Source organism: Heterocephalus glaber, unplaced genomic scaffold (genome assembly GCF_053883595.1).
Source record: "Heterocephalus glaber isolate CG9 unplaced genomic scaffold, H.glaber_assembly_v1.0 deba00001610, whole genome shotgun sequence".
NCBI classification, from domain to species: Eukaryota; Metazoa; Chordata; class Mammalia; order Rodentia; family Bathyergidae; genus Heterocephalus; species Heterocephalus glaber.
Genome location: NW_028258381.1, coordinates 907,102 through 932,789, shown reverse-complemented (window position 1 = coordinate 932,789; position 25,688 = coordinate 907,102). Strand labels below are relative to the sequence as shown.

The 25,688-nt window shown below is 41.8% G+C and overlaps 1 protein-coding gene across 7 annotated transcripts in view; it reads left to right on the top strand.

Moving 5' to 3' along the window:
* Window positions 1–25,688, top strand: part of Fyn (FYN proto-oncogene, Src family tyrosine kinase) — a 213,531-nt gene that overhangs the window by 133,103 nt on the left and 54,740 nt on the right. Inside the window, exon 1 of one of the 7 annotated variants that reach the window (XM_004874615.4) lies at window positions 8,719–8,736. The exons of the other annotated variants lie outside the window; for them this stretch is intronic. The gene's annotated coding sequence lies outside the window, so the exon portion shown is untranslated. Of the gene's footprint in view, window positions 1–8,718; window positions 8,737–25,688 lie in introns of those variants that run through there. 7 annotated transcript variants of the gene reach the window in all.

The window sequence follows — 25,688 nt, the reverse complement described above, 5'->3', positions numbered from 1 at the left end:
GGTGATTTGACTCCATGTGAATCTGACTCCACCCCTTCCTGGTGATTTGCTCTGAGTTCATTCACTTCTCTAAATTTAGATTTTTCTATGGTGAAAAGGGTCTAAACAAAGTGCAGGTCATCCAGGACAATGCCTAGGATAGAGTAAGCTCTCAAAACTTGTTTATCCCTGTCCCCTTTCTTTTCATTAGGAACTTGCAGGAAGGAGCCTAAAAGGGTTTTCTATAAATTATTTGTCTTGTGCTGTTGTTTTAATCACTACCGTTTCTACAAAAAGAATAATACATCTTTAAGGCAGCCATGAGGGACAATGAGGCATTGTGGATCTCAGAGTGTGGCCCTGCAAAAGCAAATGCAGCACCCCGAACCTTATCAGAATGCTGGTTTCCAGGATCCACCCTAGACCTGCTGAATCATAAATCCTGAGCTGGGGCCCAGCAGTCTGTGTTGTCACAAGTTCTCCAGGTGATACTCATGTGCATAATGTTTGAGAACCACTAGTGTACTGAAAAGCACACTGAACTGCTTTCATGTGTGTTCTACTGTAGAAGCCAGGAATCATTGTTTCCATGTGGGGCCTCAGCTTCCTCACATTGGAAAGTAGGTGTGGAATTGAACCAAACCTCCTCTAAGATCTTCTCCAGCTGTGGCAGAAGCTTGGTATCACCATACTCTAAAAAATAAACAGGAGAGGTAAAGCCCCGTATTTTTACTATTTCCAAAGTAATGCATTATTGCTGTAGAAAAGGAATACTGTATAAGGAAAAAGAAGAAACTTAGAACCATCCAAAATTTCAGTTTCCAGCAATTTCTTTCATACTGTGCTCTTCCTGTCCTTTTTTCTTTTTTTTTTTTTTTTTGGTATCGGGGATTGAACTCTCGGGTCCTTGCATTTGCAAAGCAGGTGCCAGAACCACTGAGCTGAATCCCCGGCCCCTTTTTTCTTTTTATTTGAAGGCACATGTGGACACTAACCTGTGTACATATACAACATCTCATGACAGTCATTTAGCATCGATCCACTGAGCAGCTGGTTGTGCCAGGCATTGTTTGGGGCATGGTGGTACACTGTGGGTATGTAGTGAGGCAAAACTTCTGCCTCATGGAGCTCTCATTTTCATAAAGAGAGGTAGATAATAAACAAGAAAATAAGTAAGATTATTTCTAAGGGCATTAAGTGTTACAGCACAAGTAAAACAGAGTGATGGGAAGGAGTGACGAGGGAGTGGCCAATTGAGATTTCCTTTCTGAGGAAGTGACATTTAAGCTGAGACCTGAGAAGGAGCCAGCTATGTGAGTATTTTGAGGAAGAGCATTTCAGGCAAAGGGAAAAACTGGTGCAGATGGTTGAAGGTAGGTTCAAGGGTGGGTATATGTTCAAAGAAGAGCAGAAAGGTACCCAGGGTGGCTGGAAGGAGGCACAGAGGTGAGAGCTGTAGAAGATGAGGCCAGAGATGTTGGAGGGGGCCAGAGCAGATGCCAAATGATTGGACTTTATTTCAGATGTAACAGGAAACCATTTTAAGCCTGGGAGTAATTTTTAAAAAGATCACTTTGTCAGGTAGAGGATGGATTGTAGAAGTTGAGAAGGGAAGCAAGAAGCCATATTCCCCTAGTGTCTTGTAACTTACATAGTTCCCTTAACCCTATTACAAACATTTCAGTATTCTGTCACATTATCATTTTTGATAGCTGTAGAGGAATCTGTTTGATACCGTATTTTATTAATCCCCAGGTGTGAGTACCTAGGTTATTTCCAGTTGTTTTGCACACATTTTTGTTCTTAGGGTAATTTCTAGCAGGGGAAGTCCTTGGCCAAGAATAGCATACATTTGGAAACTTTTCCTGGAGTCTGTTAGTTGATTTCATCAGTAATTATTAAACTGGCCATTTTCAATCACTTAACACCTTTACTTGATGGATGTTTTACCAGGCTGATACTGGAGTGTGATGTGAGGTGCATTCACAGAACCCACCAAGAAAACTCAGTAGTCAACATGAATGATTCCTCAATGCTGTATTACTTTAATTTTTATCCAAGACCAATGTCTCATTCACCTCATTTTAGTCCTGTCTCTGGCACTGTATGTAGGAAAAATCATAAAGTAATGATTTGTTTCTGTTTTCTAATCTGTTTTTGCTTATTCCTGGTATCATATTAACAATGATACCATATTAACTTATTTGTTAGTTACACATTATCATTGTATGATTCCATTATCTTTTTCATTCTTAGGTAATTAGAAATAGAAAACTCAGATATGTGTTAGGTAAAGGGTCTTATTTCGAGCTATGTTCTTTATATCCAGATGTGTCCTCCCTTCCCTGAACTCATGAATGGCTGTGTTCCATGTGCTCTGTGGTCTGGCTCATTTGGCCTGTGGGTTATACGTGGAGTCTTCATGGCTCCTATGTGGGACTGATCGTGGTCTCACTAGGCATGTCATTGGCTTAATCCTTCAGTGGCAAGAGCAGCCAGCTCCTTTCCATGTTCTGCTCAGACTTTAATTCTGTACCTTCCCAGGAAAACTGGAGGAATAAAAGTTGGAACTTTTTTATTTAATAGATAAAGAAAAATTGGTCCGAATCCAAAAAGAAAACTCTTCTAACGACCTTGTAGGTTTTAAGTTCTACATTTTGTTTTTCTTTTCCATATCACCAGTGCCAGCACATGGTCTCCACCTGCAAGGAAAGGAGCATTTTAGACTATTTTCAGCAGATAATTGAAGACAAAGATAGGATCTTTATATGTAGTAGGATCCCCTGCTCCCTTCTTCAGCAGCAGGACTTGTATATACATGGCTCTCTTCACCTTGGATATGCAGACTTTTGACCCATGCTGGGTGTGAACCTCACACAGTTCCTGGACTGGGCAGCCCATCACTCCGTAGAGCAGGGTCACTACTGATGCTCTGGAGATTCTCTGAGCTATATTTTCCTTCTGTCCCATCCCCCTTTTCCATACTGAATCTAATGAACCCACCTGCAGCAAACACACAAGTGTTGGGCATATAGGTTGGCAGATAGATGGTCAACAAGAACTGCTACCCTCAGACAAAGCCATAGTCTAAATACTGTTTACCCAATAAGTTACGGAGCCATGTCCCTCCAGATCGTCCTTCCTGGTCAAATGGTCAGTGTCTGGTCTGGCTGGAAGAACCTCTGCTCTTAGCTCAGCAAAGTTAAGGAAGGCCCAGATGACTTTGCTCAGATGTATGAATCTGAGATGGTGGCCCATTTCCAGCATCTAGTGACTGATTATATCCGGTAGCTCCACTGGTCTGCAAAGGTCTTTGGAGTGACTTCTCCCAGTGCATCAAGGAGAGGTCTTGCAGGAGGCAAACCCAGCCTGGGGGGAAGTGGGAGTCAGTAGTGGGAGAGGCTGACACTGCCTGGAGCAACAGAAGTGAACAGTGAGGAATCTGAATCAGGATTCCCCAAACATACATTTCTGTTCTCTTTGAGTTTCTAATTTGGTACTAAACCAGGCCATGAGGACTCTGCCTATAAAGCTAGGATTTTCAGAACTGTCTCTTCATGGCTTTGAAGAAGTAGTGGGGCTAAATGCTGTATAGCCATTCTGTCCAGAGATCCACTTGCTCTTCTCCAAGCTGTCTGTCATTAGAGTAGGACTAGAAAGTCTGCACTTAAACAACAGTATTAGGTAAAAGTAGGTTACAGGCGGAAATGCTGCCCAGTCCTACTGCTTTAGTTTTAGTGACCCTTAAAATTGACCCTTTGATGATGTGATTCAGACTGAGATTTTTAACACAAGAATTACATTAAACACTCTTTTTTTCTCTAAAAGATAAACAGCCCTCCACTCCCACCTTCCAAATAATGCATTAAAAAACATGAGTCTGTAAGACTGTTGTTTTGGTAACTTTTGCAAGGATTCTTTCTTGAGTTAAAATCAAATGGATTAGGCAGAATTACAGTCTCTCCCTTCTTCCTTTTCAGTTTTATTTTTCTTTAACTATTAGCACAATTCATTTTGTGTGTACTCAGTTAACTCATTCAATGTTATCTCTGATCCACAGTGATTAGTTTGATGAGGTGGCTGGATGGCTCCAGTGGCAGACTGGCCATTTCCTGCACAGCCAAGAAGTCACTAGGTCTCATTTGTGCCTGGAGTAGGAAGGCTAGCCATGACACCCTCCAAGCTCCCAGATTCTAGCCTGAACCCTGTCCCTATGTACAAATGCCTGTTAATACCTGTGCTTCCCATTCTACCTACTATATGGCTCGATAATGGTCTAAGATACTTTCTATTAGTTTGAACCATATAGAATTGCTCTTTTGTCTTAGGTCAAAACTGATTATGTGACTATCAGTAATTGATAGTAGACCACTGCAGTTAGCATAATCCATATTTCCCAGAGAAGTCAGAATAGTTTTACCCACCTACCCAGACTAAAAGCCCTTTGCTTCAGTTGTGGGTTTCTACCCTCTGATACCCTGGCAAATGAGAAAAGAAAATGAGAAGAGAAATGGAAGAAAACTTGTCTCAAAACCCAAGGGGTAGAATTGAAAGCATTAAAAGAAAAATCACTTCTACCCTTCTGCCTCACAGCACCTCAAATAAGGAGCCACCCAGCCAGGTCTCTTGAGACAGTGAGCTGGGCAGGTGTCAGGCAGCTCCAGCTAGAACCCAGCATCCTCACACAGAGGTGGAGCCCTGGCAGGCTGTGGGAGGTAGACCAAGTTATTAGAAGACAGCCTGTGCGTGTCCTCCTTGGAACCCATTTCAGACACCATTATTACATTCTATCAACATCTTGGTTTCCTCTCAACATAATTCCAGCATCTCCCACACATATACATCTTGCCAGAACCCTGTACTTGGCTAATAATTTAAGCTAAATTGTGTACCCTCAGTACATTACAAGTGCTGAATAACAGCTCAAGTTTCAGGTGCCTAGTGGATCCTATAGAGCTTTGAACACATTGAAGTTAATTTTAGACTTAAAAAACAATAGTCTCACGATAATCTGCACTTTGTCCTGAGTATGTTTCTGTTTCACATAGGAGGATTATAGGGATGGATGAACAGAGAGGCCAGCTGGCCCATTCATGCACTTACCCTACTTGTTTATAGAGACGGGGAGGAAAAAAGGGTGGAAGTCATTCTCTGCAGGAGAAATAAATGAAAGTGAGGGTGACACGAAACCACCGTTATACATTTTTCCTGAACAAGAACAAGAGCAGAGGGGCAGGGGCAGCTTCACACAGGCAGCAGAAAGCTCCCTACACTCCTCTTTGAAGAAGTTCATTATCTCACTTGATCACTGTCATTCGGAAATGTTTATTGAAAGGCAGGAAGTAGCAGCACATTCCTAGCAGCACATGGTCTGAGCAGAAACTGCAAAGCTTTGTCTTGAAGATGAAATCCAGGCAGCTTAGCAAAGGAGGTAGGATGTGAGTGCAGGATGCCTAAGGCAGACCCCACCCAGGCAGCTAGGGGGAACTGAGAAGAAAGAGTAGGCATGGGGAGGACATAGCATGATACTGGGTGGTTTCTACAGATCCTTAGAAGAGCTGTCATTGACTGTGCCTGTCCCCGTTACTCCTCCCAGCAAGCTTTCCTGTGGCCCAACCTGCACTTTGGGGGTATCTTGGTCCAAAGTCAGATTCGAGTTCAAATTATAAACCTTGAATCTGGGATGTCTGCAATGGAGTGAGGCCAGAGCTCACTGTGGAAGCTTCCTTAGGTAGCTGAGCTTTACTCTAGACCTTCTGAGTCCAAGTATTCTCACCTTTGTCCCTTGGCTCCTATGAATGTTGGAGTAGAGTTGATGCTCTCAGGAGAGGTGCACCTTCATCTTCACTTAAACAACCTAAGGTTGCTTTTCCAAAGTGGTCATACCAGTTTACATACTGCTAGCACTGTATGTGACTTCTCTTGTTCCACATTTTCTCCAGTATTTGCTACTTACAGATTAAAGATCCTGGCAATAGCATCACTTCTTTATGTTGGAATTACAACACTGAAATGACAGATGATACATAGTTTGTGGTCGTGTTGTGTTGTTAGATTGAAAGGTAATGGTTTTGTTATGTGGCCTGGGTAGGAAAGCAAAAATGCATGGGTACAAAAAAAAAGATGAAGTTGGCTTTTAAAAATTTGTTTTATCATGGAGAAACAGTCAAAATAAGAGGAAAATTTTGAGGCCATTATTTTAACTTTAAGATTCATATTTGAGACACAATAAAAATAGTGAAGAAGAACATAAAATTAATCAGAAAGCATTTGTGAACAGAAAAAAATTTAAACCATTTGATATATACTTAACAAACTAAAAAAAAACAAAGTTAGGAAGCAGTTTCAGTTGAAAAAGCAGAAATTGCTATATGTAATCAGTCCGTTCTTTAAGAGTTGTACAGATCTACTATTTTTTAAGCAACATTTTTCTTTTAGCAAAGAAAATGCAAAACTTAAGAAAGAAAAAAGATGGCTAGGAAATAGCAGATGTCTAGAGAGTGTATCCAGGGAGCATGTGTGCAGATAAAAGGTGAATACTAGCGGGACAGTGAACACCAAGAGTGTCTAGGCTGGTTATACGCAGGACCACTTTCTTCCACCTGGGCTGATAACCAGCGTGTTGATTCGGCCTGTGTCAAAAAGAATTATGGCAGAGCTGTTGCCTGGGCTTATTCCAAGTGTGTATCATTGTTACTTGCTTAGTTAATTTGGGTTGTTTTGAGCCAGAATTGGAGCAGAGCACAGAGCCATACTCGGGTCATCATCACCTGGAGTCTTATAGGGCAGCTCCACTGGAGCTCAGGATGAGTGCTTGGGGACAGGCAGATTTGCTTAGTTCTGTGACCAGGTGCTTCTTTCTCGAGCTGCCAGTTGATGGCTCTGTCTATGGATGACCAGAAGTTTCCATCCTCTGACTGTGTTGATCCTATATATCCGAGCAGAGCTTCCATGCTAAAAAATAAGCTACACATTTTGTGCAAAGAAAAAGTGTGACTACCACGTGTATAACATGGTAGAGACGTTCCTGTTCACCTTGACAAAGCAAACTCTGGGCAGCTGGAGAAGGGTGGTGTCCCCTCTTATTCATCTATACTTTTAACCCTAGCCATTCCTTCAGACTCCTCTGTGATATCATTCTGTTGTTGGCTTCTATATCAGCTATTATGTGCTTTTGGGGGGCCGGGGTGGCATTGTTGTCCTCCTTCAGCTGTCTTGCATTACACAGGTCTGTCTCTGATCATGTTTAGGCAGCTACCCACACAGCTGCGCAACAAGCCTCCATCTCCCACTCCTACCAGCCCCAGGAAATCACAGCCTTCTTTCTGTGCCAGGGTTTTCAGATGATGAAACTTACACTCCTATTATAAATTACCTGTGTAGCCACTGATAGTTTCGGATTTTTATTCTCACTTGCAACATAAGCTTTGCTTTGCTACCATTGGGAATGATTTATGAGGTATGAATTATACATAAACAGGTAGCTGGAATGGATAGAGCTGTTTGTCCAGCTTAGGGAGTTGACTGTCTTACTTAGATGCCACCCCAGACAGCCACCTGAATGTAGTCTCCTCCCACTCATAGCTTCTTGGGCTTTCCCCTGTTCCTCTTCTCTCCCCAGTTTCACTGTGTCTGTCAAGACCCTGTTTCATGCCCATTTATGCTGCAGTAAAAGTATTAACTGGGTAATGTACAAGTGCTTTAGGTCAGTGGCACATAGCTAAGAGGATAGCTCTTAGATTCACCCAGGTCTGCATTAAAACCAGCTCAACTTAGCTGTGAGGCCTAAAGCAAGTAACCTGACCTCCCTACACGTATTTCCCTGCCTATAAAATAATACCATTGGCAGTTAATAGTAATAATAATAATTCCCAGCACAGAAGGTTATGAAGGATCAAAGAAGATAATTTACATGTTTTGCATAGCAAAGCTACAGTCACCATAATAAGCAGTCAGCAGAAAGAACACATGTGTAGTTGTTTAGATCTGACTTCTGCCTGCTTCTCAAGCTTCATTTCCAGCCACTTTCACAGCTGTATATTTCAGTCCCATTAAACTAAGAACTCCTTTTGAGCAAGGGCCTGTTTTCTTAACCCTTACCACCCAGAGCCTTAGAATACACCTGACCCATGTTTGAGTTCTCCATAAATATGGACAGAAATCAAAGGAGCCACAGGACCACTTCCAGTTCTTTTAAGAGCATCATACTGTGCCATGTGCCCTCAGATGTTCTGTGCCCTTGCCCTTGGTTCCTTACCACTCCTTGTCCACATTAATGTCCAGTCATCATCCTAATCACTGACCTGGATGAACCAGAATTCCCTCCACACTCTCTCCCTAGCCAGTGCATTCATTTACTCATCTTTCCTCCCTCGTAAGTATATATCACGTCCTCCAGGGCAGGGGCCATGTTTACTTGACTTTATACTCACAGTCCTTTGCACCATGCCTATCCCATAGAGGAGGTCAAAACATGTTTGCTGAATAAAGGCTGGAGGCTGAGCTGAGTATAAATGAAAGGGTGTCTGGAAAGAGACAAAAATGCAGAGGAAATGAAACAGTTGAAAACAGGTGATTTGTTACTATGGTTATTTCCAACTAAGTTTTGTTTGAAGGGTGAAGGAAGTTTCTTTATTCTTGGTATTGCTTTTTTTCTTATGTTCTGATCTCTAGCAGCTCAGAGGAAGCACCGCTGTACCTAGCAATCCGTATGGTGGAGCCAGAAAGAATTGGAGTCTCTCTGTCATAAGGGAGGAGGTGGGTAGGACCAAAGCTTCTCACAAATACCTGAACTGGTTGAGAGAGATCATAAGTTGTTCTTCATTTTAGCAACAAGGGAATGCAGAAGACATAGTCAGGTATTTTGAAAACCACAGAAAGATCGCTTCTTGGCCTTTTGGCTAAGATCAAGTGAAAACCACAGAAAGAGCTGGGTATGACAAAACACACCTGTAATCATAACACTTAGGAGGCTGAGGCAGGAGGATCCTAAATTCAGGGCCAACCCTGAGCTATATACCAAGTTTGAGGCTGGCCTGGAACACACAGATGATCCTGTCTTAAAAAAAAAACAAAAAACAACAACCTGAAAATAAACAACAACAACAAAAAGCTTCAATGAGAAAGAAATTTTTAAAAAATTAAAACTGTAGGACATAGAAATTGTCAGGTCTTCTCACATCACGCCATGGTTGGGGCTCTGGCTCCGACAAGAGCTTTTAAACATTTATAGCCAAACTTAACTACTTGGTTAGATCACTGCCCAGGTCATCTTGATTTTAATGCCAAGGAGAACTGTGTTGTGTTGTCTGTGGGTCCAGTGGTTTTGTGTTGTTAAGAGTTCAGAGAGCTCCTTGATGAAGCCCATATCTCAGCTGATGAGGACACCCAGCTTCAGAGTGTCAGAGAGGCATACTCTAGGACTCCAGACTGCTCACAGCCTTGGTCTAGGCTGATAACAAACCTTCTAGACCTTTTTTTAAAGCAAGAGCTTGATATTGGAAAACTCAGATGTCCTGAACATTCAAGAACCAACCAAGCCAGACCTAGAAAATGGCTGGGAACAAAGCCTCTCTCAAAAGACAGCATGTTACAGTAGGTAGAAGATGTGATTACAGGGGATATGGATTCAGATCCAAGTCCCACAGACTGGGTAGTTCTAGGTAAGTTGCTTAAATTCTGTGATCTCCATGGATTCTTAGCTATGAAATATGTTCGCAAGGTTGCTCTGAGAAGTAAATGAAATACCATATGTAATGTGCCAAGCAGAAAATAAATTCTCAATAAGTGGTAGGTCTTGTTATTACTCATTATTATTGTTACTTATGTGCCTTAATCAAGGATTCATTGTTGGTATCAGAGGGGGAGTCAGGCTCCCCACCATCTGACCTCTTGTTATATTCACTTCCTCTTTGTGTCAAGGTACAGGATACCTGTTACACTAAAAAGACCTCACAGCACATACATGCACCCCACCCCCACCCCCTACAAAACTGGCTCACACGAGTAAGATGTTTATGACCCTCTTGAGTGAGGGTCAGAGATGGCACTCTCAGGTGAAGGAGCAGCTGCACACAAGGCCACCCAGGCCCCAAGTTCTTTCTCTCTTCTGCTGTGCCATTCCCTACTAGGTTGCCATCCTCTGCACACCTTACCGATTTACTGGATTTCTGTCGGGTTCTAAATATTAGGTCATCAGCAAGTAGTCTGGCCACTTGTATTCCTCCCACATAAAGTAGCCATAGTTTGTCATTCCAAATTCTGTATTTATATGTTTCTGGGGAAAATGTCATTGACTGTCTTCAGGAGGGTCTGTGTTCTCTTCCTCTCTTAATTTCCTCTGTGTCTTTGTGGCTCTCAGCTTGAGATCCATGAGTACACACTTCTTATGAAGCCTTCACCAAGGTAAACACCATATAGTCTGCAGCCTGGCTTACCATGGGTAAGGAACCTCAATGGAGGGAGGCAGAGATCCCTCCTTTCCTTTGGGGCATGAGGAGGTGGGAGGAGGCTGGCTATTCCCTTTGTTTTTGTCTTAGCTCCCCTTTACTCTTGGGTCCCAATAAAGACCATGAAATTATAGAGGAGTACAGTTTTTGGCTGCCTGATTTATCAGCATTCACACCAAAACAGCTGCCAAAAAGTTTTGAAATTCTAAACCACTGCAAGGGATGCAAAAGTTACCGGCTGCTGGCATTGCTACTTTCTGGCAGCTTGAATAAGTTCTAACATAAAGACCTTCAGGCAGAAGGACTGAACTCCATGTCATTCCTCAAAGAAAAGACACCAGCCTTCATTGTAAAAGCGCAGTGCACATGGCCCCATGGTCAAGCTCTCAGGCTGGTAGATTTTGACTGGGCTCTGACTCCACAACCAGGATCAGTGAAATGAGAAGACATGAAGACCACAGACACTCTTCCATGAGCTGCATGCAAAAAGAAGAAGAGTTGCATTCCCTTGTTCAAAGTTCATCTGTTTCTTTAACAAAATCAATCTTCTTGATGAGAGCTAATGAGCATAAGAAAAGGAGAAAGAATTCACTGTTTTTTGAAGGGCTAAGGCCACAGTTGCACAATTGGAGGAATATCTGATAGAGGATCATCGGAGCAGGGTTTTGTTCTACTTTGGAGAAGGATCCCCTCCGCCTTCATTCTCCAAGTTCCCCAGGAGGGGACCTCGATGACACCTATGCAGACAGCACTTTGTGCTAAGGTGTTTGCTTAAGACTGCACCAGGTGACACCCTGAGCCTTGGACCTCCACCAGTTTTGCCACAACTGTTCTTGAAACAGGCACAGCCCAGAAAGCCAGGCTCTGCCAGCGTGGCCCAGATGTGACACTCACCTTCCTCTTTCTCTTTGCTGGTTCATGAATAGAAGCCCATATTTTTGTTTTTGTTTTCCTGAGGTTATTTTCATAGAACAAGGGCAAGGAAGATGGAAACATGTTTGGCTGAATAGCAACATTATGAAGAAACAACTCTGTTGGACCTTTTGTGTTTTTAAATATTTTCAGATCACATAGATCAGTGTTGCTTACTGTTCTGTGCCCTGCTGGGATTGCCCCAAGTTCTAGGGATAGTGGCTTAAAATTCAGAGCATCAAAATGCCAAGCTGAATGTCCCACCAGGAAAGGGTAAAGGCAACAGGCATGAAAATCAGTTCCCCTGCCTCTCCCACTAACAAGTACCAAAGAGCGAAATTGTTTTGCTTCTTCCTCCCTGCTTCCCTGGAGTTTGGCCAGTGCATAATGCTCAGGAGCCCACTTCCATAGAGACCTGCAGATACCTCCAAGACCACAGCACTATGCATGGCTTCCAGGGTTGACTTCCATAAACTGTTATTGTGAGCTTGGTAGGTTCCCCCATTTACCTAGGGCTTGGGACAGCCACATTCTCAGACCACTAATCCAGCCTCCTTGCTATTGTTTCTGTTATCCCAGGTTCTGCACTTGTCACCTGCAGGGTACTTGATTGTATGTGCCTTCACTGTATACCTTAGATTTCTACAGCATACATCGGTGTGGACTTGCTGCCTGCTCCCTGTACTCCCCCGCATACTGCCCACTTTTCAGCAAGAGGTTTGGAAAGCTCACCTATAAGTCTTACCATCTTTTGGTACCTTTCACCTTTCACACATTCCAGAAGGAGGAGTCGCCTCTGAACAGGTTTGGCATCAATCACTGTCTCTCCCTCACTTAATTCTTCATTTCAAGAAATAATACCTGATTAATGTTTAGTTTTTTCAATTTATATATAAATTCAATCAGGAAACAAAACTAATGGGAGTTTTTTTATGAAAAAATGATTTATTCTCATTATGAAAACAGTGCATTTTCTGTATAAACCAGAAAAATAATTCAGTCTCCCAGAATATTATTACCTACATACTACTACCAGTAGCTTCACTATGCTTCCTTCTGCAGCATTTTACATAGTTACAATCAAGCAACCCTTCTTAACATGAACATTTTTCTGTATTTACTGATCGTTCCTATAAGCATAAGTTTTCTGATTAACTTTCCATTATGGGCATACCTTACAAATTCTTTGCCACCCTCTTGTTAAATAATTAGGAAGTTTTCTGATTTCTCAAATGATAAATAACACTTCATATATTACATATCATTTTTTTAAAGGTAGCACTTCAACTCAAATTCACAGATCAATGAGCATGCTTGTTTTTCAGGTTTTCTGGTATCACCAAGCTGGTTTACTAAAATGCTAAATACTAATTTCCACTCTTGCAGCAGAAAAGAATATTCATTTTGAGGGACTTTCATCACTATTGGATAGGCATTTTGTAGATTTATGTATTTAAAGGTGAAAGTCTCTCTAATCTAAATTGTGTTTCTCTGATTACTCTGAAGTTAATATTTTTCTATAAATTTTACAAATTGTTTTCCCTTTTTCTGTATTGCCAATTCACATGTTTTCCCATTTACCTTATCTTAGGGTTTGTCCTACATTCTTTGTATGTTAAAATATTAACCCGAAAGACTTGAAGACACATGTCCACTTGGACATTAATGTTCATAACAGAATTATTCATAATGCAGTAGCCAAAATGCAGAAACAAACCAGATGTCCATCAGCTGATGAATGGGTAAACACCATGCAATATATACAAACAGTGGAATGTTTTTTCAGTCATTTCAAAAGGGATTGTATGCTAATTTAGGTAACAAAATGATGAACCTGGAAAACGTGCCAAGTGAAAGAAACCAGTCACAAAAGGCTACATATTATATGATTCCATTTACATAAAATACCCAGAATAGGCAAATCCATAGAAACATAAATTGGTAGTTGTCAGAGACTAGGGAGAAAAGGGAATGGGGAGTGATTGCTTAACAGGTATAGTTTTCTTTTTAGGGTGATGAAAGTGTTCTGAAATTAGATAGCAGTAATGATTTCCTTTGTAAATACATGAAAAACCACTGGGCAGTACACTTTAAGAGGGTATTTTTATGGTTTGTGGAATGTATCTTACAATTTAAAGATATTAATCACAAGGGATTTTCCTAGGGTCCAAAAAGGAGGGGGTGGAAGATGGAGACCTTCACAACCTTTGCCTTAGTTCAGTGCTGGCGAACCTAGCGCACATGTGCTGCAGTGGGCTGTTGTAACATTCAAAGCTCCAAAAGGTTCACCATCATTGCCTAATTCCTCCTAAACCCTTTGGCATGGACAGGGTTAAGACACATAGTCCTTATTTTCTTCACCATTTCACTCTTATCTAAACCCTGAGGTCTAAAGCAAAGTAAATGTAAGAAGAAAATGTTCTTACCCTCCTTTTGGAGCCTTTCCACAGTTTGGTGTTAAGACTTCATTTGGCCATTTAGGTTTGGGACAGATTCCAGCCTTCATTTAACTTCAGTGTTATGTCTCACCATTGAGGTCTAATGCTTCCATCTTTCGTGTGTTAAGTGCTCTTAACTCTCCAGGGACTGGGGAATGGAAGGCTGTGCAGGAGGAAAGAAGAACATGCTAGGATCACTTGAACAAGAAAAGCCAGAGATGAGAAGCCACAAAAATATTCTAGGTGCCAGGACTATGCCTTTTTCTTAAAGTAGTGTTACATCTTGTGAGTGATTACATGAGCTCAGTGCCCTTGCCATGTGGTATAGGACAAGATCCATCCTTGTTATGCTCCAGAGGGTTCTTGCAATGTCACACATCAGTGATTGAATGGGTCCATTCCACCTCTTATTTCTGATCCAAACCCTTGATTTGACTTTTAAATAGGCTTCCTGTGACTGTCTGATGCCAGTATCAGCCTTGTGCACACTGCCACTTTTGCATCAGAGTTCTCACCTTGGAGACTGCAGTGTTTTGTGAGTTGTGTTTGGTGGGGGTGCTCCTTCACAGGTCTACTGAGAATAGAAATGTGTTGTTTTGTGTTTGATGGGGGTGTAATATGAATATCTCAGTTTGCACAGTAAATATATTTCAACAGTTTTGCCTGTAAATAAAATCATACTTAAACACAATAGGAAATAGGGCTTCTATACCAGGGAGACCAATGCTGACTCCTTTGTAGTATATATAAACACCCTTGTCTAGGAAAGATCAGGAAATCCAGGGCTGTTTAGTGTTGTTGACTCAAACATTCATTATGATGCCAAACTATAGCAAGGAAGAGCTGACTCATCAGCACCTCCGCAAAACCCACTGTCTGGGCAGTGGAGTATGAAAGAGGGCTGAGGCTCTGACCCTGAAACATGAGACCCTGGTTCTCTTGAACCAGGGGTCCCTCCCTCAGCACCTTCTGCCTTATGAACCAGCCAGGATTTCATGGTGCAGGAGACAACTCTGGTAAAGGTTGTGTACTGGCCTTGGATGCAGTTTTCAGCCTTCTTTCTTCTCCACCACTGACTTCACTGTGGTCACATTCCCCAACCTCTCTGTCCCTCCTTTGTGAAGTGTGGGAAGCTAATACCCATGTTTTAGGGTTGTTAGAAGAACTTAGAAGGATACATGTTTTCCAGTGCCTAATAAAGAGCCAGGCTTGTGGTGAACATTCATTGGATATTGGTCCTCACTGCCCAGACTACAACCCTTGTCTCCAAGGTGCCCCATCCCACCATAATTTGTATTATTTTTCTATTGCTGCATAAAAATACTACAAATATAATGGCTCAAAACAACACCCATTTAATAATACATGGTTATGTGGGTCATGAGCCTAGGGTTGAACTCTGTCCAGTAAGGCTGAAATCACAGTGTTGGCTGACTGTATTGTCATCTACAGGCTTAACTAGAGGAAAATCCATTTCCATGCTCTTTTGGGCTTTTGAACAAACTTGTCTCTTTGTGACTGTAGGACTGACATCCTATTTCTGTACTTTTTGCCAGCTATGAGCTGTTAGCTTCTAGCAACCACTGCATCTCTGGTCACATGGCCCCTCCACCTCAAGATCAGCAACAAGAAGACCCCTTACACTGAATGCCTCTTGTACTTCGAATACAAATGCCTAGAAAGAACCATGCCTTTTAGGAAAGGATCAGGTCAGCCCACCTTGGAAAATCCCCCTTTCTTAAAGTCAGCTGTGCCTAATTACATAAGATAATCGTGAAAACGGTTGTCCCACCACTCACAAATCCCAGGGATTATGCAGGGCTTGTTCACCAGAGACAGTAATCTTGGGGAATGGCTCTGAAATCTGCCTAACAATATTAACGAAGGAGCCCACTGCAGACAGGCAGGTCTGCGCACACCCTACCGAGGTCCCCAGTCACGCAGAAGACATCGAATCAGCCCGCTGCAGACAGGCAGGTCTGTGCACGCCCTACCGAGGTCCCAAGTTGCACAGAACACGCAGAATCAGCCTGCGCCCCAGCAACAATCCATTGGACCCCCATCCTCGCTCCTCTGCACAGCCACCTGGTTCCACACTACAAAAATGCAGAGGACACTGGACCACCAGAACACAGTACTGAGTCCCGCTGCTCCCGGCCCAGAGGTAGAGGCTTCTCAGGCGCCGTCCCACTGCTCCTGGTCCAGAGGAAGGGGCTTCCCAGCCACCATGCCTCCCGCTGCGCCCAGCCCAGAGGAAGGGGCTTCCGGGACACCATCCCTCCCACCGCTCCTGGCCCAGAGGTAGGGGCTGCTGAGCCGCCATCCCACTGCTCCTGGACCAGAGGAAAGGGGTTTTGGGCCACCATCCCTGCTGCTGCTCCCAGCCCCTGTCCCACCTCTCCCAGCTCAGAGGAGTTAATCCTTGCAGGCGCCAACAGCCCCCACCCCAGTTGAAATGAGAAAACACGTAAATAAGTCTCAAAACCAGACTTCCAGATCACCTACAGCAACCCCAAAGGGAAATGAGATGGAACACTCTGATACTCAACAACCTGGACCCACTGAACTAGCAACAAAAGGGGATCTGGAAAAAATGAAATCAGAAATAATTTCTTAGATAACAGGAGAAATTGTGCCCCTAGTGCAAGACATGATTAATAAATCTAGAGAGGAGCTCAGGATCATGATGGAATCCCAACATAGGAAACAAATGGAATCCATGAAACAGATGCAAATAGATTTCCAGGACATGAAAAACTCCATTGAAAATCTACACAGCAGAATGAGCCAATGTGAGGACAGAATTTCAGATACAGAAGATAAGATTGCAGTTAATGACCAGAAAAAGAAAAATTGCTTTAAAATTATAAGGGACCACGAGAAATCAATCCAGCAGCTGCTAGATGATGCAAAGAAGAATAACATAAGACTGATTGGACTCAATGAAGAAACAGGAGAGAGTGGAGATGACATAAAAAATCTCTTCACAGAAATAATGGCAGAAAACTTCCCAAGCAGGGGAAAAGAGCTTGACATACAGATAAGTGGAAGCGTATAGGACTCCAAATAGCCTTGATCAAAAAAAATCTACACATAGCCATGTAATTGTGAAGATTCCAGAAACTCAACAGAAGAACAAAGTTCTACAAGCAGTTAGAGAAAAGAAACAAATCACATACAAAGGAAAGCCCATCAGAATCACAGCAGACTTCTCAACACAAACCATCAAGGCAAGAAGAGCTTGGAGTGACCTACTACAAGCCCTAAAAGAAAACAGCCTCCAACCCAGATTGATGGACCCTGCAAAACTATCTTTCAAAGTGGATGGAGAAATAAGATACTTTCATGACAGAGAGCACCTTAGGAACTTTGTGAATACCAAACCAGCACTCCAAAGAATTTTACACAATATCCTAGGAACAGACATTGAGGATCACAACCCCAGGAAGCAAACCAGAATGAACTCATCTGGCATGACAAGAAATTAAACGTAAAGGGAGAGAACCCAACAAAAAGAAAAAGTCATGGCAATGACAAGTCAATACGTTTCAGGTATAACCATCAATGTTAATGGTCTCAATTCACCAATCAAAAGAAGTAGACTGGCAGAATGGGTCAAGAAGCAAAATCCAACAATATGCTGCATACAAGAAACACACTTAATTCAAAATGAAACTCATAGACTGAAAGTGAAAGGGTGGAAAACAATACTCCATGCGACAAGAACCCGAAAAAAAGCAGGAGTAGCTATCCTCTTGGCAGATCAAGTAGATTTCAAACCAACACTGATTAAGAGAGACGAAAAAGGACACTACATCCTGTAAAGGGAAGAATCCAAGAGGAAGAGATGACAATCATAAATATCTATGCACCAAACACTAGTGCACCCAACTATATAAAACAAATACTAATGGACATGAAAAGTCATATATGCACTAATACAATAGTAGTGGGGGACCTCACCACCCCACTGTCACAAATAGATAGATCAACTAGACAAAAACTAAGTAACGAAATACTAGAACTCAATCGAACTCTTGAACAAATGAACTTAACAGATGTTTACAGAGTCTTCCACCCCACAAAATCAGAATACACGTTCTTCTCAGCTGCACATGGTTCATTCTCCAAAATAGACTTCATACTCACACTTAGAACATGTTTATGTAAGTGCAAAGGAACTGAAGTTATCCCCTGTATATTATCAGACCATAGTGCAATGAAATTGGCGATCCATAGCAAAAGAAACTCAAAAAATTTCATAAACACATGGAAATTGAACAACACACTTCTGAATAACCAATGAGTCACAGAGGAAATTAAAGAAGAAATCAGACAGTTCCTTCACTTAAATGACAATGACAATACAACATATCGGAATCTATGGGACACAATGAAAGCAGTCTTACGAGGGAAATTCATAGCAGTGAATATGCATATTAGGAAAACAGAACGAGCCGAATTAAACAACCTGATGCTGAACCTCATGCTTCTAGAAAAAGAACAGGACAACCCCAAAGCTCATACAAGGGAGGAAATTATAAAGATCAGAGGAGAAATCAATGCAATGGAGACTAAGAGAACAATTAAAAAATCAATGAAGCCAAGAGTTGGTTCTTCGAAACAATCAACAAAATTGATAAACCCTTAGCCAACCTTGTCAGAAAAAGGAAAGAAAAGGCCCAAATCCATGCAATTAGGAATAAAAGGGGTGAAACGACAACAGACCCAGCAGAAACCCAGAGGATCATCAATACCTACTTCCAGAACCTATACACCAATAAGATGGACAACACAGAAGAAATGGACAGATTCCTAGATACATATGAATTACCAAAGTTGAACAAAGAAGACTTAAAAATTCTGAACAACCCAATATCAACCAATGAAATTGAAAATGTAATTAAAAACTTATCAACTAAGAAAAGCCCAGGCCCTGACGGCTTCACTGCTGAATTCTACAAGACATTTAGAGAGGAACTGCTGCCACTACTGTTTAAACTCTTCAATGAAATTGAAAGGGAAGCAATACTCCCAAATTCATTCCTGGAAGCAAACATCACCTTGATCCCCAAAGCAGAGAAAGACCCAACTGAAAAAGAGAACTATAGGCCAATCTCACTAATGAACATAGATGCAAAAATCCTTAATAAGATACTGGCAAACAGAATGCAGAAGATCATCAAGAAGATCATACACCCTGATCAAGTGGGATTCATCCCAGGGATACAGGGATGGTTCCATATATGCAAATCAATCAATGTAATACACTATATCAATAGAGCCAAGGACAAAAACCATATGATTATCTCCATAGATGCAGAAAAAGCATTTGACAAAATCCAACATGCATTTATGATAAAAACCCTACAAAAAATTGGAATAGATGGTCTCTACCTCAAACTGATAGAAGCCATCGATGAAAAACCAACAGCCAATATCATACTCAATGGTCAAAAACTGAAATCCTTCACACTAAAATCAAGAACAAGACAAGGATATCCACTATCACCACTCTTGTTCAATATAGTTCTGGGAACATTAGCCATGGCAGTTAGACAAGAGAAAGAAATAAATGGAATAAAGATAGGAAATGAAGAAGGCAAATTGTCATTATTTGCAGATGACATGATATTCTATATAAAAGACCCCAAGAACTCCACCAAAAGTCTTCTAGAGTTAATAACCAAATTCAGTCAAGTAGCTGGCTACAAGGTCAACACACAAAAATCAATAGCTTTCCTCTACACCAATGACAGACTCACTGAGAGAGAAATAGGGCAAATAATTCCTTTCACAATAGCATCCAAAAAACTGAAATACCTAGGAATCAACCTAATGAAAGAAATCAAAGACCTCTTCTCTGAAAACTATGGCACTCTGAAAAGAGAGATTGAAGATGATATCAGAAAATGGACAGACATCCCCTGCTCCTGGGTAGGAAGGATTAATATAGTGAAAATGGCTATACTTCCAAAACTGCTATATAGATTTAATGCAATTCCAATTGAGATCCCAGCAGCATACTTCATAGACCCCGAGAAAACAATCCAAAAATTCATTTGGAACAAGAAGAGACCCAGAATAGCAAAAGCAATTCTAGGTAACAGAGACATGGCAGGGGGTATCACAATCCCCAACCTGCAACTCTACTACAAAGCTACTGTGATAAAAACAGCATGGTACTGGCAAAGAAACAGACCTGAGGACCAGTGGAACAGATTAGAAGATGCAGAAACAACGCCAGACACACTCAGCCATCTCATCTTTGACAAAGGAGCCAAACACCCTCACTGGAGGAAAGATAGCCTCTTTAATAAATGGTGTTGGAAAAATTGGGCTTCAACTTGCCAAAGATTAAAACTAGACCTATATCTCTCACCATGTACTAAACTAAAATCAAAATGGATTAAAGATCTAAATATTAAAATAGAAACTCTGAACCAGTTGGAACAGAGGTTAGCTAAAACCCTTGAAGACATGGGTGTAGGAAAAGATTTTATGAACAAACCCTCAGTTGCCCGTAAACTAGCACAAACAATCAACAAATGGGATCTCTCCTTATTAAAAGGCTTCTGCACAGCAAGAGAAACCACCAGCAGTGTGAAGAGACAACCCACAATGTGGGAAAAAATCTTCACCTGCTCTTCCTCAAAGGTCTATTATCTCGAATCTATAAAGAACTTAAAAAGATCAGACCTCCCAAATTTAAAGACCCAATCCAAAAATGGGCATCTGAAATGAACAGACATTTCTCAGACAAGGAAGTAGAAATAGCAAATAAATACATGAAAAAATGTTCAACATCACTGGTCATTTGAGAGATGCAAATGAAAACAACTCTGAGATTCCCCTTCACTCCAGAAAGAATGGCTGCTGTCATGAAATCCACCAATAACAAATGCTAGTGGGGCTGTGGGGAAAGAGGAACCCTGCTGCACTGCTGCTGGGAATGTCGATTGGTGCAACCATTGTGGAAAATCAGTGTGGAGATACCTCAAAGAACTAGGACTGGAAGTCCCATTTGACCCCACTACTCCACTGCTGGGGATCTTCCCCAAAGAATTAAAAGAATCATACCACAGTGATATATGTGCACCCATGTTCATAGCAGCACAGTTTGTAATAGCTAAAACTTGGAAACAGCCCAATTGCCCATCAACTGGAGACTGGATCAAGAAAATGTGGTTTTTTTATAAAATCGAGTACTACTTAGCCATAAAAAATGAGAAATTAGAGACATTTATAGCTAAGTGGATGCACATTGAGACGATACTCTTAAGTGAAATAAATAGGACACACATTTATAAATACCAAATAGTTTCTCTGATGTGAGAAACTGAAAGTGTAAATAAGGACTAAATGTATAATAGGTAATGTGAAATAGAAAGAAAAGAGGCAAAGAGGAAGGAAGTGGAAGGGCTAGGGGAAAGGATAGAAGGGGATGGGATTAATATGAGAAAATGGAAAAACAGGAACAAAGTCTTTGTAAATAGGGAGAAATGGAGGGGTTGAAGGGAGGGCTGGACAAGGGTGAAAAATAAGAACCAAGAGAGACTATGTAAAGGTGCAAATTTCCAATGATGAATGTCATTATATTGTATACCTAAAATGTACCAATGATTAGAATGAATAATCGATAATGCAAAATAGGAAGCAAAGGTCCAAAGGGGTAAGGGTATTGGGAGGGTCAGGGGAAAGGAAAGAAGGGAAAGGAAAAATGATGAGAAATGGAAAAAAATGAAATAAAGTCTTTGTAAATAGGGAAGGGTGGAGGGGGTGAAGGGAGGGCTAGGAATGGGGAAAAAATAAGAACCAAGATGCATCATGGAAAAGTACAATTCCCAATGAGAAATGTAATTGTGTTGTAGACCTTCAGTGTACCAATAAAATAATTTAATAAAAACAAAATATTAACGAAGCACATGTTTTCATTCCTTCCTTCCAGCTGTCAGCAAAATATTTTCCCACCTGGGCAGATCCCTGTCTGCCCCCTTTTCCATAGCTAGGCTGGGGCCATTGGCTGGACCCAGCACCAATGCTGTATTTACATCTGTCCTCAGGTTTTACATCTGTACAGTGCCAACTCCGCTGTGCTCTTTCCTTCCCTTGGGAGCTTGGGCAATGCTTGTGCTTCTTAGAGTGACAACACAGTCCTGCTCTCTTTGCAGCCTCTCCAGGACTGGAGCTATTGGGTGCTGCAGAGGAGGACAGCTCCACTGCAAAGGCAGGAAAGATGCTGGGAAATTGGGAAATCTGAATAGCAGATTTTATGGAGCAACTCCCATTGCCACCAGTGTGATGTTCAAGTGTCTCTAATTGTCTTTCTACCCACAGTTACATGCTGAAATTCAGGCTTTCAAGGCATTAACTCACTCCAGTGAGAACGTAGCAAAATACCTCAGGTGGATTCTTGTGAGTGTTTCTAATTTTATAAGGATCAAGAGCCCACTGCCGTGAACCTTATATCCTGAAGTCAGCTGATTTCTGATGTGCCTGTGCCATATCTTATCCTTTTGTTCATTGCTGTTGACTGAAAAGGGATATTTGCTCATGAAGCTGCTGGATTTTTCTTTTCTTCCAGCAAAGCATGTGAAGCTACAGTTGATCTACAGTTCAGCTTTCAGTTGCTCTTTCAGCTGTTCACCTCAGTTTCTGTGTTTGGCTTCTAGATCCTTAGTTCAGCTCCCTTCCTTGTTCTTTTACTTGTCTTACAACATTTCCCCAGGTAAAGTAGAGACCAGAACAAACTGATAGTGAAAGGGAGCACCAGAAATGAGCTACCTCAGCTAGCCACACATGGCTGTGCCTGTCATTCTCCACAGCCTGGGCTATCAGGGCCAGGGGTGGCAAGTCATATACCTGAGTGCTATCACTTCTCCATACCCACCTAGGCTAGTTTCTGAACAAAAGTGCTTGCACTGCTGAAATTACAGTTGTCAGTTTCACCTTTCCTCCTCCTGCCATCCCTCTGCTGCCTGCAAGTGTGTGTGTCTCAAGAGAATGTAATTTGCTGGTGCAGAAGACTGCCAGTGGCCTTTTTCCATTTTGGTGTCCAGCTCCTGCACGCACTTGAAATCTTCTCACCAGTCCTGGAGCATTGGATCTTGAGCATACTGGCATTACTCCCTGATTGGCAGATGAGATTAGGACATTGTCTGTATTTACTGTACATCTGGTAGACCATACTGTCACCCAGGCATCAGAAGGAGAAGGTGTGTGTTTAGCCTGACTTACTTTGGGCCAAAGAACCCTGTACACAGAGTAGTTGATAGACTCAATCCTCTAGGTCAGCTTCAATCAGTGACTAGAGGGCTATGTGAAGGACTCTGAGGCCACACTGTGACATACAACAGGAAGTGCTAGGATCAACTGATCATGACTGCCACACTCATGGGAGCAGGGTGGGACAATCCTTGAATTCTGTCTGGCAACTCTTCCCCAGTTGCATAATACTGTTAGTGCATTTGAAAAGTTCTCCAGACTGAGGACATTTTAAGTAAATCGGGTTTTATTTGCCTAGTAGAAACAGGGTTCCTCCATTGGCGAAAAGAATTGAAGGATAGGGGCCAAGAGCTCTAATCCAGACAACTTAATCACAGGCATAGGATCCAGTTGGTCAGGGTTTTGGTCAGGGTTTGCTTCTATCAGCTTTTCTAGGCATGTGAACATGTAGAGGATTACAGCTGTGAGTTCGAGATGTGTGATGTTTTATTGGTCAAGTAACACCAGGGCCCCACTTTCAGAATGGCGTTGTTCAATATTTCTCATTGAGCCACAGATCTAGGGCAAGTGTATTAGTGTATTTTGTGTACACAGTAAGCTTTCAGCCTTGGACATAAAAGCCACAACATGTATCTGTACACAGTAAAGCTATTCTTATTTTAGCTCACATGCCCTGAAGTTTGCCTTGTGGCAGGAGCCAGATGACAGTGGAGTACAACTCATACAGAGTCTTTTGACTTTTCCATGAGGAAATGGTTAGTGTGACTGCCCCAAGATGGAGGAAGAGGACCACAAGTTCTTAGATAAATATTTTCATTGTGATTAACTTTTAATGACTTGACCCTGCATTTACTGGTTTGTTTCTGTTTCTTCATGTGTGTCAGTGGAGAGCAAGACCTATGTAGAAATGTTACTTAACTCCAAATTTCAAATGAATGAAGTGGTGACAGTGGTCCTCCTCCTGTAAAAGCAGATTGTTTTCTTCAAAATAATTTTGAGCATTTTAAAAAATGTATTCACTTAACAAACATTTATTGAATCCTACTGTGTGTCCAGTGTTGTTGGGCACTGGGAATGCATCAATGAAACAGAAACCCAAAACTAACCTCTGCCTCTAAGGATTTTTTGTTTTTTCCCTCCATTATTTCATAAAGGTATATAGAAGTAGTCATTCTGCATAGTATATATTTTTAATGAATTATGGAAGGTTGTCTTTTCTTAGTTTAGTTAAATGTGGGATCCTATTTTTGCAGGGTTTGTTTTATTTTGTTGGAGTTGGAAGGGTAGTTTCTAATGAGAGCTTTCATTGGTTTTAGATTCTATTTCTCTTTCAAGCTTGTAAGGAAAAATGCTCTGCATTTCATGTCATTTTTAAACTGCCCCTTCCTAGCATGCCTGCTCTAAGAAAACATTCTGGGTTACGTGTTAATCACATCCATGTAAGGGAAGCAGCTGTTATACTGTTTGGAAGACATAGCTATAAATTCTTTATTCTGCATAAATCAGGGTTTCTCAACCACAGTGCTATTAATAATTGGAGTCAGGTAAGTACGTACCATGGGAGGCTGTTCTGTGCATCGTAGGGTGTTTAGCACCATCTCTGGCTTCTACCCATTAGGAGCAAGTAGTAACACTAACAGCCCACTCCCCACCCCACCCCACCCCACTCCAACCGTTTTGACAACCAGAATGTCTCCAGATAACTGGACGAGGTGGTGCACAGCTGAAATTCCAGCAGTGTGGGAGGCTGAGGCAGGAGGATCACAAGAGTGGGTCCAGCTGAGCAACTTAGCAAGATCCTGTCTCAAAATTTTGAAAAAGAGGGTGAGAGGCTAGGGGTGTAGCTATAGTTCAGAGACCCTGGGTTCAATCCCGAGTACCATCACCACACCCCCAAAAATTCTCCCAACATTGCCTAATATGTCTCTTGGCAGGGAGGGGATGACAGAGTCACCCTTAGCTGAAAACGATTGGTATAAATGATGTGATTCTGTGGTCCAGGTCTTACGTCTTCTGATTACAGCAAGTCAGTAACCCCCATCCCAAAAAAAGAAGGAAAGGAAAGGAAAAAGAGAAAGGGAAAGGGAAAGGAAGAAATGTTTTCTGCCTGGCCTTTCTAGGTGCCCAGAGCAAATGCCCATATAAAAGAGTTAATATAAAGCAAGCAAGGTAATTAATTATCCATATGATGAAGCAACATCAGCAAGAAGTGATGAAATGCCTTCAGTAAGCCATGCCTTGGAGATATTTTGCATTTCCTGTTGGAAACTTGTTAAAATCATTCATTTCTGTAAGGTAGAAAGCATTTTCGATGCAGTCTATAGGAAGTTACTCTCAAATGATTTTTGAGAAAATCTGTTCCAGATTTGCCTCAGCCCAAGCAGGAGGCAAGCTCATTCCCAGACATTCCCATCCTCATGAACCTGCACTTTATTCAATAAGCATGCATTAAAATATACTTGAGGGCTGTAGAATGCTCTGATGCTGTTTCCATGACCTAGTGCAGCAGAACAGCAGTGCTCAGAACACCCAGTCTCCATGTCAATTTGCACAACAGGAAAGCAGATGCTTGCCTTTCCCTTCGCTACCTCAAGCTTCTTCCTGTCCTGGGCCACGTCTTCCCTTCCCAGGGAATACGTGTCATTATACATGATGTCATGTGTTTCTTAGCTTGATTCTTTGGTTC